General features: G+C 38.4%; 1 protein-coding gene across 3 annotated transcripts in view; it reads right to left on the minus strand.

Moving 5' to 3' along the window:
• SMYD3 (SET and MYND domain containing 3) overlaps nt 1–14,915 on the minus strand; it is a 355,779-nt gene that overhangs the window by 173,149 nt on the left and 167,715 nt on the right. The window contains exon 2 of one of the 3 annotated variants that reach the window (XM_052673341.1): nt 340–459. The exons of the other annotated variants lie outside the window; for them this stretch is intronic. The gene's annotated coding sequence lies outside the window, so the exon portion shown is untranslated. The remainder of the gene's footprint in view (nt 1–339; nt 460–14,915) is intronic. 3 annotated transcript variants of the gene reach the window in all.

Below are 14,915 nucleotides of genomic sequence, written 5' to 3' on the forward strand. Positions count from 1 at the left end.
TCTGCATCCAGGTCTGCTATATCTGTCCAAACACAAACATCTTATATCCCTGTTGGTTTAGATACAACCACTTTGCTTTTGCATGCACATGCAGAAGTATGCACTAGAAAAATCTTTAGGAAGAAAATGATAGTTGACATAGAGTAATAAACCTCTGGCAACACACTTTACAAAAGATGACAAAAAGAAAACAACAGAAGCAAAAGAAACCTCTAGAGAAGATGCTGTGGCAAAACAAGAAGATATATTCAAGCAAAATCATCTAAATCAGCCATGGTATTACAAACACCTTTGAAGGAGCAGAGTTTTAAATAAACACAGACGGGATCATAAACTTACAGGTGTTGTCACAGTATGGTAAGGAAAAAGCCGCTGTGACTAAGGAGGACTGCACTGTTCATCAGTTGAAGATAATAATATGAATTCAAAATAAATATGCTCCAGGACAAGAAACAGGACCTACAAAGAGAAGATAGATGTTGAAAAAAAAAGTAAGAATTGCATGTAGTCTAGAAATAACAACAACAACAACCTGCTACAAAATTAAAAGTATGAGGAGGAAAAACACAGAAACATTAAGACTTTTTTTTTTTTCAAATGCTCGAACAGCAACTGTGCCTAATGCTGAGAGTCTGTCAGTCCTCCCACAAGAACAAACACCCCTTGTACACTTATTAAATTTCAAACATTGCAGCACTAAGCTGTTATACACCTCACAGTACAACAGTATAACAGCTGACTCTGGAGAGGCTGGGAAGTAAAAAAAAAAAAAAAAAAAGCTATGCATGGACAAATTAAATATCAAAATCTGCATGGACAAAAAGTAAATACATTAAGACTTAAAACTAATGGGACAAATGATGTATGTTAGAAAAATCAGTTTTATTTTAGAGTGTATGTGATCCCACAGAGGATACTAAGCCCTGTGAGACTTGCTAGTGATCTGGGACAAGTCTCTTCACTGTACTTGTTCCCCAACAGGACAATAAGGATGATGACATTAGCATCTTTCAGGAGGCACAATGACATCTATTAATTAAATGAGGTAGGTAAGAAGTAAGCATTAATGTTATCTTCATCAAGGCACAGACACAGGATAAGTAGGAGAGTCTAAGAAATGTCCTGCAACAAGGCTTCAAAAAGTTACAAGGACACCAAGATTTATGTAATGCATTTGCTGGTGAGGTTCTTATTTATTCTAGTTACAAATATCTCCAACATTAGTATAGTTGAGAGGAGTTGAAAAATAAAACAGAAACATTTGTTTTGTTTGAAGTAAACATCCCTTCATCAACTTCCTTAAATACTGCTTTGAGTATTTATTTATATTTATTTCTTCCCACAATAGATGAGTAATACCATGAGGAGAAAAACATTGTAAACCCACATCTGTGAGGATTCAGGGCATGGGCTAGCACCTGAAACAAATCTTACTGCATGACTAACTTCCATATTATCCCCCCCCCCTTACAGAACAAAACACAAATTTAACCTCAGTCTTTCCTAAATATAAAATACACTTACCATAAACTGTTGATAAACAGCTCGCAAGCACTACTTACCTGAAAAACAAATAAAACAAACAGTTACTTAAAAGCACAGAGTGGCTATCAGTTAGTTGGTTTGGTAATCATTCCTATTTTTAAAACAAAATACTAGAGTTAGATGGAATAATGGAGTGAAGCAAAGATTTAGTTAAAAAAAAAAAAAATAAAAGGAACACAAATTACAAGTTTCAGGTTGAATACTCAGATGGGCTATGCAAAGATCAGTCTCAGAAAAAAAAAAAAAAAAAAAAAAAGCCATATATCTTGAATTGTCCCCAAAATGATGGTGAGAGTGCTGAGATCAAGATCTTGCACGAGAAGCTGTTTGCTCTGCCTCAACATTGTTTCTGCTCACACATCCTCTGTAACATAGGATGCAAGCTTCAGATATACAGTCTCTAGCGTGTTCCTTTTCGGGACTAAATGTGTTTTCATAAAGTTAAAGAAATTCTCGTGCTTGGTGTTATTTGACATAGAACCACAAAGAAGAAGTTAAATAAAAAGACAACTCATGTTTTATTGATACAATCCTGTAATTAAGCTGTTCTAAATATGGACTACAGTCAGACACCACAGCCTATTACAACAAGCAATCTGTTACTGTAGTACTTGGTGCACAATGGATTGAGCTTAATGATGATAACAGGTTCTTCATGCAAACACAAAGTTCACCGAAAATTATCTGAATACCCTGACCTCTTCAGCACTGCTATGTCAAATATAGCTTATTTCTTTTCAAACATAGCATGAATATGACACAAATCTACAAGCCTTTCATAACATGGGCCAGTGGGCCAGAAAAACATCTGGGAATATAATCTGTCACAATCTCCTATTGGCATATTTCACTTTTAACATTTAAAATAGAAGAATTGTTTAAAGAAAAAAAGAAGAAAAAAAAAAAGGCTTGTCAGAAACCAAAGTTATATTCTGGGAAGAAATATAAATTGGAAAAAACCCCACTGGGGTGAAGATAGAATCAGCAATGCAGACTTAAAAGTAGAAAGACATTCACCCCAGTGGTGTTGACATTCATTATTCCAGGATTCTTGTTGATTAACTTAGACTGATTCTTATTCATTGCATTTCAACTCTGCTCATAATTCAAAACAGGCCCATATAGGTCTATGCATGTTCTTCTTTAAAGTCAAATTTGTTTATCAATCATGACAAAAAGTTCTAAAAGAAAGGCAGTCTTCAGATTTCTAAAACCCACATTCAGAATTCCCTTGGTGACGTAAGGAGATTAATGCACTATAAAGTTTAAAACATTCTGATACACTGCAAATACCTCCATGGATGCGGAAAAAAAAAAAAAAAAAAAAAAAACCACAACAACCAACCCATAATTTTTACCACTGTAATAGACTGGGTACAATCCAAAGGAAACAAAACCAGTATAGATTTAAAATACATATATTCTGTATTTATATGGTGCACTATAAGGAGATTGCACTGACAAAAACTTGAAGAAAGCCAAGGACAGCTGGAGCTGGGGAAAGGATGATGCCAATTTAGTCTTTAAGATTGACAGCTCTGCTTGGGACAAGGAAACCTGAGTGGTTGCTATACAGAAAGGAGAAATCACTGTTGAGTATGAAAAGCTGCAGAAGGAATATGTTAAAAATAAATATGGAACTTGAGGGCATGTTTAATGTAAAACAAGCCAACTGCTTTGCTAAAAATGCGGCCTTTGTACTCTTTTCAAACTGTTATCGTAATCGTTTTGCTCCCCTTGAGCTAAGTCCCTCAGCAGACATTAAAACAGTTGGTGATTAGCATTCAGAAAGACATCTCACCATGAAAAACAGAAATACGCCCCAAAGGGCTCAGCCTCACTCTGTGAAGAGCTCTGCCACAACACCAGTTCTGGGCAAACAGCATGCATCCCAATGCCCAACACCCCTGTGGCTCCAGGGGCTACTTATAACATTCAATCCAGCACTTCGGAAAGCTTGGGAAGACTGGGGAAGGAGCCAGCAAGTGATGCTAAAGGGTGGCATAGCAGGCTGCAGCTCATGTCATAGGGTAAGATAAGAGTCTTCAGGGAACAGGAAAACTGAATTTGTTGAACTCACAACGCATCTGGAGGACAGGAAAACCTGCTAGAAAAAGCCAGGAGTCTTCCTGCTCTGACTTAACACAACAGGCTGGAAAGTCGAGCAGAGATGAACCTTACAAGGTTCAGAAGGGGCAAGCATAGAACCTACACACAGGGAGAAATAACCACACTGATTGTATACCAAAGAACAGCTTTCATATTGTTCTATCCACCTACAAGCTGTCAGCAACTATTATCCACATACTGACACTGAGTAAAAACTTAGATATCGAGCCTAATGACTTTCTTGATCAACAGTATATACACCTTATCAGAACATTTATCATAACAGTGAGCTTCCTTTTTACTAAAAGCCTTGTATCTCTTTAACTTATAGGGCAAAGTCCTATAATTCTTTGTCAAAGACAAAAAAAAATCATGCATTTAGCTTTACCGGATCAAGGACTTCAGATTTGGGCCACAAATTCAGAAGGAAAGCTGGTTAAGGAAATTCCTCCTGCCAACAGATCTTTCAGTAACATATTGCATTATGCATCTGGCTTAATCTGGATAAGTTCTCACGTGTATTGCTGAATTATTTGTGATTATACAAACTCAGTCAATTAGTTTTCGAAAATGTGCATCTCTTCACTATAAACAGGTTCCCTTCCCTTGTGTCAAAAGTCGTCAGTGTGAAGATGAAAGCAGGTACATGAAAGCTGCAGCGCTGTTGATCTCCTTGCTTCCACCTTTTCCCAATACAACAATGCTACAGCTCCAGATTTCATTTTCAAAAGCACTCCTTTCTCCAAACATCAAACACTTGTTTGTACATGCTACCAGCTGAAAAAGCAATTAGAAACAGTTCAGTAGTAGCTGTGATCATATGCACAACTACATTACATAAAAACGATGAAAGTTTTGTTCGGGAAGTTGGCAAATATGTACGGATTTATCCAGCATGTTCTTTGGACAACATCATGCATCCCAACACATAATTCCAGAAGCAAAATCATTGACTGGGTTTTGGAAGTCTGTGTTTAAGCTGAAAGATGACATGAAATGCAGAAGGTATCCCATTATTTTTACCTTTGCACATTAGAAATTCTTCCAGTGATGCAAAATGCAATAATGCTGTGCTTTGCTAGGCAAAATCTGATCTAAATCAAAGCAACAGGAGCTCATTCAACCCAGGGTGCAGTTCCATTAATTCAGTGAAAATACACCTAAGGATCAATCTAGGGGGAAAGACTTTTTATCTAAAAACTTAGACACTGCAGTCACTGCCAGTGACTGACCTTGATGTAAACATCAGTTGATTCTGTCAGACATCCTCTTTATGAGCAGGCAGCTTCTGTTTCTCTTTTAGCAGCATATGCCTCTCCAAATCATTCCTCATGCAACTTCTCACTAGCACTACTATTTTCTGTCCGCTTTTGATTTTTAAATGATAGAAGTAACTATTCTATTGATAACCACCTTAATGCTCTCTTATTCAAAAACAAAACAAAAACCACTCATAAATATCCCTTTAATATTTCCATGTTTTGCTTAATTTGAGCTTCAATGTCACCTGCTGCCACTCATCCATTTGCTTATTGATATTTCTGTGCTCCATCTAATCCCACTCTGTTACTCCTGATACATTTATCACTAACCTGTTATTTTACACCAGAATATCTTTCTTTTTCAGCATGTTCTCACAGCGCTATATCCCATTTTTCACCTCTATTCAGAGTTTCTAAATTAGATATAAAATACAAAAATGCTGTAACAACTGAGAACTTCAAATCATGACTTCAGAAATAGAAACATCAGAACTGACTCTCAGCTGGAATTCAATTTAATTTGAGCTTGTTTTAGAACCAGGGTGTCTAAAGCAAAAGTCTTATGGGGATTAACAAGCACTAATTCAACTTACAGTTTCATCATGTGGTTTAAATTGCTTGTAAGGGCATAGAATGTTGCTAAATTAAACAACTTATTGGGGAAAAAAAACCAATAATTTACATTCTATGAAAATGGTTATTTTTATTTAGTCATGATACTGCAACTGCTTAAGGATAAGACAGACCTGGCTTGGAAAGCACAAAGTCCCAGGATAACTAAGTAAATGTTACACAATTTCTTTCACAGATGTTTCTTGCTGTGGGCTACTATATTTTTATCTTGCACTCTCTCCATAGAAATTCATGAGCAAGCTTGCCTTGCAACCAAGTGTCCAGAAATGCCAGGCTAACTCCTCCTGAACAGAATGTCTACCCAGAAAAAACAAGTAGTGTATTCAGAAAAAGGCTACCGCTGTAGAGTTCCCATGCCACAGTGAGGATTGGTTCTTCTTTCACATATTTTTACAACTGCTTTTACCCAAGCCTGCTCAAAAGCCTCACTTAGAAAAATGTTTTCAACATGAAAGTAAGTCTTCATTTATCCTTTCCCATTTATACTAATGGTGCTAATGCACTTACAGAAGAAAGGTTAGATGCCTTTCAAAGTCTTCATTTCACCTATCTGGACAAAAAAAGAGAGAAAAAAAAACCTGTCTTACTCCTCTCTATTCCCCACAATCTTTTCCATGTCCCTTCTTCGTTCTTGTTCCATTCTAATTTCATCTACCTTTAGTACGATTTAAATCACGCTTCAGGAGAATCCCTGGAAATTCCTGTGCCAGTACATTACAAGAATACATCTTCCTTCTTATGGGGGCATCTCACCAGTGATTGATGTAGGTAATTCATATTACGGCTGAGCAGTATATACCTACTGAGCAGTCACTTCCAGATTGTTGGAAATCCCCTGAGCTGATGACTTTCACTCCACTTGTTATCTCTGTCCCTGGCCACTGCAAAACAACTTCAACTGTTTCCTCTCCTAAGCCACAAAGTAGCCAGAGCCAGACTCTTCTCAGAGGTGCACAACAGTAGGAGAATAGGCCATGGACAAGTCAGAACACATAAAATTCCAATTAGATCTAAGTATTTTTTTTCTTTACCAAAAGATGATTAAATATTGAAACAGTTTGTCTAGACTGGTTGTATAATCCATCCTTGGAGCTGTCCAAGACCAGACTGGACACAACCTTGGGTAACCTGATCTAATTAGATGGACTCCAGGAGATGCCTTTCAACGTAAATTATTGTGACATTCTTCTATTCCAGTGACTTGATTAGCAAGTTTCTTCAGACGGGTGAACAATGCCATCTCTTGCTGGTAACTTTTAATTTTGCCACTCCCTTTCCTGAAACCACTGCTAACAAATAATTAAGAACACACATATCAGTATTTTATTAAATATATTTGCAGCCAATAGTCATGCACTAGCCTGTTCAGAATGAAGGTGTGGACATCATCTACTGTTCTACATGCTTCCCCCTCTGAAGTTACTGTGACCATTTCCATCCTGGGAAATATACTAACTCTATTCCCACATTAAGCATCACAAAATTTGCTAATTCCAACAGTTCAATATTAGCCTTCATTGCTTTGATTATAAGCCGAAACCTAATCCTAACCCACTTCTTGATACAGTAGGTCCATCTCTGCTTGAGTTGTTAATTTACTGTTGATGCTGTCATACGTAAGATACTCCTTACATTTCTTTTGCAGGATTTAAACTGCTCGAGTAACTTCATTTTTTTCTTGTATTTCCTGCCTTCGACAACAAAACTGTCTTTTCCATTTGCTGTAGGCTTCTTGTCAACACCCAAATGTCTGGCTTAGAAATGATCATTCATTCAGTGGCAAAAATACATAGCTAACGGTAACTATGATGAAAAAACAGCTTTCTATAGGTTTTGCTCTGTCAAACTATGTTACTGTACTCTTTGTATCTGTTGTAGTTTCCATGAAATCCTACCTATCTATAGAAGATGTCCTGTTTCTTGAAGTACCATCTTTAGCTTGGAAGCTATAGAATACTCTCTTCTATGTGCTCTAGTTACAGAAGAAGGCTTCAGACACAGAGCTCAGCAGGAGCTGACATTCACCATGTTGTGGAAACTTGTACAGGTGTACCTGACATCTATACAGAGGAAGCAGAAGAACCTCTGCAGCGAAATTTGGCATCCCAGGGCTGTGTTAGTCTCTGCAGATCAGGGGCATGACTGGCAACAGATGACTCCATCCTGCACAGTGCTGATCAAGACCAAGGCATCCATTTCCCTTGGAGCATCTGAGGATGACATCTGCCTTACCAGCCTCTCTCTGTATATCATGCAGTTTTCTCTGCTGATTTAGGACACTGCAATCCTTTCTAGTTGAGATGCTAAAATAGCCTTTGGAACATTTGTCTGCTGGTGAGCTTGATCAATGGCAATAGCCCTAGAGCAGTCTTAGGCTGATGGCAACATGTCTTTCTGAAGTTTGGAAATAAATCCCTCTGCCCTTCTTCCATCAGTTTAAATTTGACCGTATTAATGTTTTTGTTGATGTATTGCTGCAGATTTACCTGAGCTTGTTATAGAACTCCTTTATGCAAACAGGTCTTCCTCAGGAATTACAGAACACGTGTAGCTGTGCTCCACTGTGGTTTCTGTCAGCAACTCTGCAGCAGGGTTCTGTTGCACTGTCACTGTGCTTCAGAGCAAGGCTGCAGCCCCTGCTGGCTCCATCTGGACCACAGCCAGGCAGCACCAGCCCTGCATCCTGCTGGCAGCCTTGTGCTGGCCCAGCAGCAGCAAGTGCTGTAAAGTCATCAGCACAACCCCAGAGAGTATGCTCAGCAGAAAGCATCCAAACTCCCTGGGTAGCACCAGCCCTGCATCGCTGTGCTGCTTTGAACACAGCACAAGGCACTGAAACCCAGATCAGCTCTTGGAAGGAGAGAAAGGCTTTCCTTGGGGTAGTGGGGCAGCTCTGCCCACGCAGGCACCAATGGGTCTGACTTGCCAGGAAAGGCTTAAGGTATTGAAGATGCAGTGCTTGTTTCAGGGATTACCTGGAGTACACAGTAGCAGCATGTGTGTGTTTGAAGCATGGCAAGTGTTTGCTCCACTCCCCATGCCCCCACACGTGCAAATTGCTTCTAGGCTTTCAGGTGCACCTGTCTACTTCTTTGTGATGCTTTCTCCACTTCCTCTCCTATTCTGTGCCTTCCCAAGCTACCTGCAGCCTTGACAAAGTAAAGGTATCCAAAAGGATGACCATCAGTTTTATACTGTTATGCAGGGTCCCTGTTTTCAATTCTAAGATCTGGTTCTTTACGTATCTGTCATAGTTTTCATAGAAATAAATAGAAGGCATTACTTTCAGAGTATCCTACATACTATCTACATTTTCTATCTATTAAGTAGAGAAATCTCTCATATACAGGAATAGTTGGGTTCAGCCATCATTCCCCTAAACATGACAACTAATACAATATGGCTGTCGTGCACGTCATTGTGCGGTTGTGAGTCAGAGTCATATTCAACGAATATAAGATTACATATTCATTTTGCAGTATTTATGATGCAATGTCTGAACACAGGTGCTCACTGAGCAATGATGAACAATCAGACTAACAGCCAGACATCTGCACTCCGTAACATAATAATTCAACTCCCATTTGCTTGTCAGAAGCGTTGAGGATCCACACCTTTAAGCTGCGAACGTTTAACTCTATCAGCTGTCAGGCACACGTCTCCCCTCAACAAACTGTAGGGTGAAAGCTTAAATTATTTCTGCTCAATTCATCACATTTAGCCAATGGAGAAATCTGTAGTCTCTTAGCAGTAAAATAAATTGACAATTCCCTACCTTAGTTTGCAGTAGTAGGCAAAGCAGAAGGAGATTTTTTCTTCTTGCAGCTGTCTATAAGGACACTGTCAACAACTGCAAGAACTGGCCCTCACTCTGCACTCTCTGCTTTAACCCAAACCTGACTCGAGTCCTTCAGTATTTTGCTGTCTTTTTTCCAATCTGCTAATTTCACATTCACTTGCTCCTGGTCCTTGCAAGTCCTGAAAGCACACACTTTTTAACATCTGAAATACCGCTGTTTGAAGTCATGCTGTCAAAATAGATGCTCACAATTTTAACTCAAGGCAAAAGGATCATTTTAGCATTTTGAAAGTAAAGCAAGCACAAGACAGACAGAATTTTGCATGCAAGACAATGTAGCAGGCCTGCACTTTGGAAATGCAGGTGGGTTTTTATGTCTTTCAGTGCAATGCCAGTGGTAGCTCCAGATGTGCAGAAACTACCACTCCTGTCCCCTGCTCTATCCAGCAAATGCTGCAATGAAACAGCACCAGAGGAAGCCTGGAGCAAACTGGCACCACTGAGGAACTTGGAAGCCAGCCAGCCAAATTATGGCCTGAGCTTTTTGGAGCTCTGTCTAAAATCAAAGCTGTTCTCCCTTTTCATAGGAAAGCCACAGGAAATGGATGAATTGGAAAGGGTAAATGCTGGGTGCAGCCTTCATTACACATGCAGAAGGATATAAATTACAATCCCTTGAGTATACAAAGGTGAAGCAAGGTTCACAATACTGTATTATGTTAAGCTACATTATGAAAATGACTGTTTATATTGGTTCATTAATGTTTGTACAAGGCTGTGAACAAGCAAAGTGCTAAGTATCATACAAGCATCAACAATCTCTCTCCACTTTGACATGTTCACAAGCATTGTAACAAAATAAAACGCATTTTAATCATAATAATTAATGCCCATGGAAGACAGCGTTTAGCATATTGTCTCTCTACATCATTTGTGGCCATTGAAAACAGGAAAGAAATGGATACCAGCAGCAAATACTGTAATGCTGACCTATTCATTTCTTCTAAAAGACAAAATATCTGCCATCACCTACAAGCTGACAAATTCAACCCACAAAACCTGTACATTTGGAGCTGCCCAGCTAAGTAGGTGCTGTTAACGTATCTTCAGTCATTTTCAGGTGCCTTATATTGTATAACTGGTGACAGGGAGGTTATTCCTCATTTATCTACTTTTTTCTTTTTCTTTTTCTTTCTTTCTTTTTTTTTTTTTTTTTTTTTTTTTAATTTATGTGATTAAAAGACCACAGTTCAGAATAATTCTTTTCCAAACCGCAGACCTGATCTCAACACAAGGATTTAGGGAGACACACTGAGATATGTTGTCCCCAATAAGTACTCCAGCATCTCAGAAAGCAAGCTGTGTTTGAACAGCAGCTAGAACATTAAACGATATCAACAAAAGAAATATATATCCTCAGCTCTGTCAAATGGAAGAGAAAAAGCAAGTGGCATTACAACTAAGTCTCTCCTGAATCACCATGGCAGGTCATTTTCTCCAGTCCAGCTCTCAGCTGACCAATATCTAGCAATTTTTTGGATCAAAACAAATTCTGTAACAACTTTCTTGATGCCTAGTGCAAAATGTCTCTGCCTTCAGTATCTGAAGGCTGAGTGGCTGCATCCCTTTACATGTCCTAGAAGCAAACTCCACCTTGCTTTGTCTGTACTGCTCACCATGTGCTCTAACCAGTGGCAGCCAGCGTGCCTCCTCCACTGGCTGGGGTGCTTGGAATGGGATGGGGCAGTCTGCTGTGGTACCAAAGCATCCACTGAAACAGAAGCACAAGGGCTGGGCAGGTTTCCCCTCTGCATGCCATCCGTAGCCTTTTGAAGGAGCACAGGGCCTGCAAGTGGAGGGAAACTGGTGCAGTCCAGGCTGGTTAATAACAAGAATACTAGAAGCCTGGTGTTGGGACCAGTCTCATTTAATACTTGTATTAATGACATTGGGAAAAAAAGAAGTATAAAAGCTAACAAATTTCCCCAAGTCTAAATTATTGGATGCCTTGTCAATACCAGGAAGATTGGAGTCTCACTCAGAAAGAGCTGGATGATTGGGAGGAGTAATAGAAATTGGATGAAATTTAATAGTAGTGCGCAAAGTCATAAGCTTTGGAACTAATAATGAGACTTTTTGCTATAACTACAAAGCTGTCAGCTAGATGAGCAACATAGAAGGCAGTACATTTGTGGAATACAGGATGTCTGCATGTCATCAGTATGGTACAGCTATGAAAAGAGTAAACCCATCAGGTGATACATTCTCAGAAGAGCAAAGAAAGATTATTTTCCATGGTGAAGGCTCCTTTGGAAGCTCCTCCTCTGAAGCTGTATGCACAGTACCAGCCATGTTCTATAATAAGTCCTTCAAATGAAAATGAGGCCAGAAATAGGCTTCAAAATTATCTGGTGGGGTTTATAAAGTTCATAGAAAGGCTTTGAGAGTAAACCTGATGAAACAGGGCTGGATTTACAGTAAGAAAATCACACCATATACCAGATATTAGCATCAGATTATTACCCATTTTTTTTTGTCTGCAGCAAATATCCATCAAAAATAATCTCCCTTCTGAAGAGCAGTAGTAAGTTTTTCCCCTATGTTTCCTGCAAAAGTGAAATAGATTCTCGAGTCACACACTAACACTGTAATGGCATATTGCTCCAACATCTGAAGGCACTACTGACAGCTCATCTCATGCTGTGTCCCACATAAGGTTTCTGCAACACAGGAAACCAGATGTGCCCATTCTGCTTTTTTCCAGCTGCATCCTCTCAGCTGACTACTATTATTTTTGTAATTTATAAAACAGTATGGTGTATTCCTTCATATCTGTGCTGCCTGTCACACTTCTCTAGCCTACAAATAATGCAGTGTGCCACATAGAAGAAATACATCATTTGCACTGCAACTTCCACCTTGGTACCATGGTAGATAAATCCTTTCCCATTACAAGGGAGCAAAAGATGTAAGGCAGTCCTGCCCTTAGCCTTGCACCACAGTAATTGCTGAAGGACTGTTCCTCACATTCAGAGAGAAGAAGCGTGTGAAATACAAATCACGCAGTCAAAAACCTCAACCTGTGATAGACAAGACCAGAAACAAGTAATGGAGGTTTAACAAGTGATATAATGAGGCAGTAGCAATTATTTTAGAGAAAGAGTTAAAGCAAGTGAATGAAAAGTAGAGTAGAAGTGAACATTCCTCATCTCACGTCCTAAAAGCATCAAAGATGCACATGATTCAGCAGAGGTCTCCTCAGTCTTACTTTCAGGATGCTAGAAACAACTCATTAACAGGTGCTAAGAGAAGCAGAAATTTATTCCATCATTTTCCTTGACAAGAACCTTGCACTTCAGAAAAAGCTGCCTAAGAAGGAGAGCTGGATGGCTTAGAGCTCAACCACAGCCCAGCACGCACAGCTTGCAGAAAGGATAGAAAGTGAAATTCAAAGAGCAGAAGATCAAGGCCTTTTCTCACAGGAGGCATGCCATCAGTCCACAGAATATCAAATAGTGAAGGTGCTTCTGAAGAGAGCTGTTTTGCTGCTGAAAAATTTAATCATAGTAAGCTTGGTAAACATTTAAACAGAAATAGTGTTCTAATTTCTTCAGAAAAAACTAAAGCTTAAAGGCTTCCTTCATCCTAAACCAAAGAAATCCTAAATCATATGATTTTCTTGCTAGGCTTGGTCTTAAGTTGTAACAATACAAGATTTCCAAATGTACAGATTTCCTGGGGAAGAGTAATTCTCATTTTCAGTTAGCTCCCTGAGGCACCACCAAAAGAAACTCCTCAATTTGGTATCTACAGTCAAAACAGCACACTGACACGGAATCAGTATTTTGCTCTCAAGACTCAAATTATACATGGGTGAGACCGACCAACACTCTGGATTCTCCCAGCACCTAAGGTTTTTGTATTTTTTTTTTTAAGAGGGCTCACAGCTTTTCTTCTGTCTTTGAAAGAGAAAATTTATGCATTTATTGTATAACAAAATTCAGTCACTGAGCTCTTCTGCTGCTGCATGTTAACACAACATCTTTATTTTGCAGTCTGGAAACAAAATCTTAAAATCCAGGTGAGACCTGCTAAGGCTTGGATTTAAATGAACAAAAGAACACTTGCAGAACGCAACCCATAAGCAGGATCAATTTCTCTTAACATTGTACCTACTATTTAGACTCCCCTTCACATTTCTAGCTTAATCTAGTTCATAATTAAAGCAATCAAATCTTTGATTTCTCTTGTTCCCTCCAGTAAAGCAACAAAGGTCTATCTTTTTTACCTGTTGTAGGAAAATCACTTAAAAATTTCAAATTCCTTAAACATTTCTGTATAAAATATCTTCCAAAAAAAGTGCAAAAGAAACTATTTCCCCAATTCTTCAAGGTTTCCATATTAAAATTGATCTTTGACAATGACTGTGCATTAGAAAAATGAAATTGTTGCCAACATGAACAGCACACTTAAATCACAATATGAATTAATGAGCTTGCTTTTCATCTTCATCTCTCCCTTCCTCAGTGCTTTACTCCTGCTCCCAAATAAATGAGCATGTTCCTAATAAAGTGCTTGAAAGGAAGGCTGGGAAATTTAATAATAAAAAGCTCTCTGAAATTAAGTTTCTGGCACTGCTTTAAAAAAGAAAATGTTATTACTTGGTCCTTTGCTTTTCCCCAAAGCAAATTTCAGTCCTTTGAGGACAGCACAAATATAAAGCAGATAATTTACAAACCTTTTATTCGGCAATTTGCCTGGTCCAAATAAGCAACTGTAATAGGAATTGCCGACTGAGTATTTTAAACATTCTGGTATGGGAAGAGAAACTGCATTCTGCAGGAGAAGAAGGTCAGAAAGTCTCTGTCTAAACTATCAAATACTAGAATTTCAATAGGGAACAAATTGTTGAACATGTTCATTTTCAAAGGAAATAAAAGAAAGCATTAAGAACAGAAAATCCAACCATAATTGTTGGACTTGTTCATGTAATAAGTTTCCTTATCTCAGTTCTTTTGCATTTGCTGAATTGAAGGTGACAAAAGGGTAAAATACTAAGAGTTCGCATTAGATTATTCAAGTCCAGAAATACAAATGAGTAGTTATTTTGCTAAGTGAACCCAGTCTTTTGCTTCTGCCCAAGTCTTATCAAAAAGAACCATCAAAGTACTCATGACTACTAAGAAAACTTTAAAAAAAAAAAAAAAAAAAGGCAACTAAATTGTGAAAATTTCATCAGAAAAAAACAGCAAGGTTAATTCTCTAATTCTGTAAAAGTATGGAGACTGATTCTTACATAGCTCTCAACAGAGTGTGGAATGGAAGTTACGCTCTACTGAATTCTCCAGAATTTTTTCTGTTGCAACCATTGAGTCAGGATTACACTATAATGCAATAAAGGATTCTGTAGGAAGATTTATCAACAGAACTACTTACGTTCTTCCTTGTAATTAAGAGTCTTACCATTTTACATCATCATAAACGCATATCATTCCTGCAAGATTCATATTTGATTCCTTAATCACTTCCCATGACTATGTGAAACTATTTTATACTCACCACCAAAA

Source organism: Tympanuchus pallidicinctus, unplaced genomic scaffold, assembly GCF_026119805.1.
Source record: "Tympanuchus pallidicinctus isolate F22 unplaced genomic scaffold, pur_lepc_1.0 scaffold1, whole genome shotgun sequence".
NCBI classification, from domain to species: domain Eukaryota; kingdom Metazoa; phylum Chordata; class Aves; order Galliformes; family Phasianidae; genus Tympanuchus; species Tympanuchus pallidicinctus.